Raw genomic sequence first — 6159 nt, 5'->3', positions numbered from 1 at the left:
TTAAACCATATCGCTAAGTAGATCATCCACCCTATTCTTAAACACATCCAGGGATGGGGACTCAACCACCTCCCTGGGCAGCCTATTCCAGTGGCTGACAACCCTTTCAGAGAAGAAATACTTCCTAACATCCAACCTGAATCTCCCCTGACTAAGCTTATACCCATTTCCTCTTGTTCTATCACCCAACACTAATGTAAAGAGCCCTTCCCCTACCTCCCCACCATCTTTTCTCAAGTATTTGTAGGCTGTACAAATACCATAGGTCACTTAATACAGGGTTGGGGATTTACTCATTTGCATGCTCTGGACTGCTCTGCCTCTCTTTTCCACTCACCTTCCCCCTCACAGAGAGGCTCAGCTTCAATAGATAAAACCGTGCCAGTGTCAAGGCAACCCTTTAGGGAAAGCAGGAAGCACCCGTTCAGATGCTTCCCTCCTCACCTGCATTTCCCCATGCTCCTCACTGCCTCCTGAGGGGCTCAACTTGTGTCCTGCTTTGATCAAGTGCTCTAAAGGCTTCATACTGCAACATGAGGTCCACATCAGTCATGTTGTCTCAGTGCAGCTGCAAACACGTTCCTTTAAATCCCCGTGGAGTGGCAGGACGTGCTGCGCTTTCTGGGGCGACGCAGGAGGGGTTGCATGGACATGGATTGCTGTAGGGTGGTGGTAATGGCATGAGCCAATTCAATGGCCGAGTCCTTCATTGAATCCAGCCCTAACACCTCAAGAAGAAACAAGTCCACCTGAGACTTGCAAAGCCAGTTAAGCTTGGTGACTGTGTCCTATTGAAATCAATGCCAGTAAAAAATGTCTACATTCAGATCTACTGAGATCTGTAGGTGTTTGCATATGTATTTAAGTGCCTAATGGCTTTCAAGGTTTAACTCCTAATACTGAACTGTCTGCAAGGCCTATAGTAGCCTACATCTGTTTAAAATACTGCTGTGACTGATGGGTGTATCTGATGGTGTCTATCGTTCCCATTTAGCTATTCTGCACTGGCAGTGTAACCTAGCCCCCCCCAAAAATACTTCCTGGTATTTATTATGATAAAGGAAATGTTTAGTGTGACTGTCAGTATTTCTTAAGTTCTTAACATATAGTATCTTTGAAAATCCTTTTTTTTTTTTTCCCCTAGATTTGGACACTTCTGTTTCATTGGGGGTACTAGGAGTGCTATGGTGTGTCTTTGTGTTTGAGGGCAAATTTGTTAATAGAGAATTAAGGTACTTGCCTCATTGTCTTTAGGTTAACTGTAGCCCTTTGACAGGATTCTTACAACACTTGACCAGATTTTTCCTAGTTGTTTAGGGATGCCTGCCTGTTGTTGATGTTTGTCTACCTGCTTCTAAGCATCTGGATGCTGTAAAGTATATCTAGCGAACAGATCTTTTGTTGCAAACTTAATGTGTTTGAAGTATTCTTGAAGGAGTAGCCTCTGTCATCTAAATACCTCTGAAGGTAAAAGTCAAACTGTCAAGGAATCAAGATTGAGGTGACTGTTTTTTGAAATGTACTATTAACGTATAATACAAATGGGTGCATTTTCGCTGATGTCAGTGAACTTGCTTCATGTCCCATAAGAGGATAACGATTGACCCAAAGTAGTGGGAAGCTTATGCCTGGATGTGACAAAACTTGGAAATCCATGAGGCTTTAAAGTATGACCCACTGCAATATGCAGTATGTGTGATTTTTGGCATGATTCAGCAGTAAATACCAGTTGAAAACAGAAGCACAAATTATAGGGTAAATAATTCAGGCCAAAGAGAGGTCTCCTGCGTATGCATACATAGTAAAGGAAATGGAAGTAGAACCACAAAATACAATTGCTGGGAAGAAAAGCAGCAGTTTGGAACATTCCCTGCTAAAACTATGGAAACGATTCTCCTGGATGACACCTGAAATCAGAAGGGCATAATCATCTTTGTATGTATGGGTGTGCATTGACCAGTGAATCGTGTGAAGACTGCTGCGCTTGGCAGGCACAGTTTTGGAGGGGACTTTCTGTTCTGCGGCTGCTGGGTTGGAGGATATAATCAGCATAATGCTCCTTTGGTAGATGATCTATTAAATGTCTGTGACTTGACTTTTAAAAACTTTTGGCCTTTTTTTTGTCGTCATTGGGCTAGATGCATCACACACTGGAAGAAGAGAATGTCTTTATGCTGAGTTGTTTTTCTCATCTTTCGCTTTGCATTTTATTTAATATTTAAATAAATAGCTTTGGCTGATGACCCATGGCAGTGCTTGTCTCCTACTCTATGTGTAGAGAGCCATCTAAGCAGTGTTCTTGCATGTCATTTGATATGATAACTTTTTTCCCTTCAGGCAAAAAACAAAGCCAAGTTAGTCCCAAGAGATGTGTTTGGCTAGCTAGCACTGTGCCTGAGTGACCTGGCATCCGTTTGGCTTCATTTGGAATGAGGAAGACTTTCAGGAATCAAGTCCCTTCCACAAGTGAGGTGCAAATTAAGGCAAATAGCAGAATGAACCATCAGCTTAGTAACTTCTGTAGCTTGAGCATCTTCTAGTTGCTCTTGGAACTTAGATTGCCCTGGCTTAATGTGTACCAGGCTTTTCACAATAGGGAAGGATATTACTGGTGTGTGAGCCAGGAGTTGAGGAGAACAGCTAGCAGTGTTGATCAGGTGGGACTCATGGTGAACTGTTGCTTCAAGATTGCTTCCTGTGCAGTGTGATAATTGGGAAACTACAGTTCTTTGATGTCTTCAGTGAATGCTGGTTTGAAATACAAATCAGACTGTATTTAGTTTTTATATGGAATATTTCTATTTATTAAGTTGCTTATTTTCTCTAGAAGCTAATCTATGGGATAATGGGGTGAAAATTCCTGTATATTACTCCATTAAATGACTACTGGACGATATAAGAAAGTTGGGTTTAAGGGTCAATTTGGAAAGTAACTTAGACCAGAAGTTTCCAATAACAATTGTGGTTTGAATACAGTTGAAATAAGAACAACACATCTAAGTTCTTGCATTGGCTAATAATCTTAGAGTAGATGCGAGCAATACTTGTTAGAGACTAACAAGCCATATCCTGAAAGAAAATGATAGCTGATACAGACAAACTGGAGAAAAAACTGGTAGTGATTACAAGCTCTGAAAGTGCTGGTCCTAGCTGTCTCACGTAATAAATAATCCTGAAGGGGTATTAGCAGCATTAGTAGTAGCAGCATTTAGCCATCTGGATTGGCTTCTGTGGGAGGTTTAAAAAAAATACCACTGTTAGCGGAACTACATCCATCGATTGTAGGAGAGCTTGGCCCTGCATTTTAATGTTTCAGTTCCTTGTGTGCTGTACATCACACACGTGGATCTCATGTGATCATTTGATTTGATAGGGCAGATATTTTCTTTATGTTCACGGACCACCAGTGGACCACCGGTGCAGTGGTCCATGAAGTCCTGTCAGTGGTCAGTTCAAGTTACCATGCATCAGTCTAACCTTTCTGGTGGTCTGCAAGAAACCTTGAGGTCACTTCATACCTCTGAACCTTTGTCCTGTAGCATTGGGGACTGCAATTTCAATCTCATGTTGTCCGTTGCACTGTGGACAGAAAAAAAAAAATCTCAAACCAAAAAACCTGTTTCTGTCTCTTGTGCAATCAAATCTACTGTCTTTACTGTTTCCTTGGCTTGGAATTGTAAACATGAGTGTTGATCTGGCAAAAATGCTTATTGCTTGTTCTTTACTGAGTGGGTATTTATGAGCTACTCTGAGTAAATGAGTCTGTGCTGTAGCTTAGTGTCACTGTTGACTGCATTTTCCACATGTTCTGTTTGTCTTGTTTTACTGATAAACCATTTTCATCTTGTGTCTCTGTTAAACAAAGTAACATTCACAAATTACCAACTGAAGTGTAAATAGCAGCTTACTACATCTATTTTTTTGACTGACATTTTATTTTTTTTTCTGCCATTTGACTTTCTTCATCTGATAAGAAACTGAAACTAACTAATTTTAATCTCTGAGCAAAGGCTTTTTCGCCTTTTCTTCATGCTACTGTTAGAACTAAAGCTGCCTTGCAATACATAGTTGATATTATTTCTTGGTATGCAATTCATACCATAATCAAACTGACAGATATCAATGGAGCACTTACAAGTTTATGCTTGGAATTAAGTCCAGTAAAATGCTTCTGGAATCTCCTGATAATTTCCTTTTATCGATCTAAGTGATGCAGCATGAATCCGTCATAATTACTGTGAAGCTGCACCATATTAGATGATATGATTGAGGCTGAATTTTTCCAATGGATTTTTTGAAGAAATGAGGAGGCAGGCTGTGTAACATTCGTCATTTGGTGAGTTTGTTTGTCCTCCTGTATACAGAAGAGACCAATTCCTTCTCTTCAGTGTTCCCCATTAGATTGCTTACAGTCTCTTCCAAGTGATTCTCAAATACTATTCTAATACAGTAGTGGTATATTATAATTCTGTTCTTGTTTACTTCAGTGCAAGACATAGACAAATCAGGCTTGTACTGTTAAGCATCTGTATCTGGTAAAGCCGTGTGTGACTAAACTTGGTGCAGTGGTTCACATCCTTAATTTGTTTACACTGATAGAAATTGAGTCCATATTCACTCAGCTAATCAGAGTTATTTTAGGTTTATACTGGTGAAATGGGAACAGAAGTATCTAGTGTGTACTTTAAGTATTATACTAGGATAAACTCTTTAGTCTCATTTATCTGAGAAATGCCAATCAAACAGTAGAGGACAGGGCATGAATATCAGGCTGCTTCATGGGTAATGGTTGCTCAGGACAGACCATACAATATGAGAACTCTGTGTGCATGCCAGAAACTAATCTAGGTCACAGTGAAAATGGCATTGTGGTGCTTTCACATGAGTTTGGTTTCTTTCTTTATCGGCTTTTGCTAGGTGAACAGCTTTGATTTGGCCCACAGATGAAAAATGTTGTCTCTTGGCAAACTGGATGTGAGTTTTGGCAATTACAGCAGGCCATATCCATAGAATCATAGAATGGTTAGGGTTGGAAGGGACCTCAAAGATCATCTAGTTCCAACCCCCCTGCCATGGGCAGAGAAATCCTCCACTACACCAGGTTGCCCAAAGCCTCATCCAGCCTGGCCTTGAACACTTCCAGGGATGGGGCATCTACAACTTCTCTGGGCAATCTGTTCCAGTACCTCACCACCCTCAATGTAAAAAATTTCTTCCTCAGATCTAATCTAAATCTCCCCTCTTTCAGTTTAAATCCATTGCCCCTTGTCCTATCACTACACGCCCTTGTAAAAAGTCCCTCTCCAGCTTTCCTGTAGGCCCCCTTTAAGTACTGAAGGCTGCTATAAGATGTCCCTGAGCCTTCTCTTCTCCAGGCTGAACAGCCCCAACTCTCTCAGCCTGTCTTCATAGCAGAGGTGCTCCAGCCCTCAGATCATCTTTGTGGCCCTCCTCTGGAACCGCTCCAGTAGCTCCTTGTCCTTCTTATGTTGGGGACTCCAGAGCTGAACACAGTATTCCAGGTGGGGTCTCACGAGAGCTGAGGGGCAGAATCACTTCCCTCGACCTGCTGGCCACACTTCTTTTGATACAGCCCAGGATATGATTTCACTTAGAAGAGAGGACAGCTCATTATTTCATGACTAGATGTGGGGGGAAAAAAAGATCAATTGAAAACTTGCACTCCTAAGTTTTCCAACAAGGCTACCACCCTTGGGTGCAGCCCTGGTAACTGGAATGCCAGCCCAAGCTACTGGAGGGGGTGGTGTCCACTCTGATGTGCAGCTTTGTGCATAGCCAAAGGAACCTGCAAACTTGGATATCCTATTCCAGAGTTGTCACTATTTGGTCTTGTATCTGCATGCACAAATGCTTGATCCAGAAATATTTGTTAGTCTTCCTCAAATTGTTCGGATTAAATAGATCTAAATAGCTTTGAATGTTCAAAAGCCTGTAACTGAATCTTTGGGGATAGTTATTAGAGCATTAAGAGAACCAATTTTCAGCAGATGGCAGCATTGCACTCTCTAACTTCATTTTTCCGGCAGTGGTTTTGCAATTCTTTACTACTTAGGCTGGTAAGAGGCTGCCAGCTAAGTAGTAATCCAAAACCACTTCTAAAATGTTTTGAAATACAGGTCTTAGTAGATTATGATAATT

Source organism: Tauraco erythrolophus, chromosome 2, assembly GCF_009769465.1.
Source record: "Tauraco erythrolophus isolate bTauEry1 chromosome 2, bTauEry1.pri, whole genome shotgun sequence".
NCBI classification, from domain to species: Eukaryota; Metazoa; Chordata; class Aves; order Musophagiformes; family Musophagidae; genus Tauraco; species Tauraco erythrolophus.
This window is presented reverse-complemented; position numbering follows the sequence as displayed.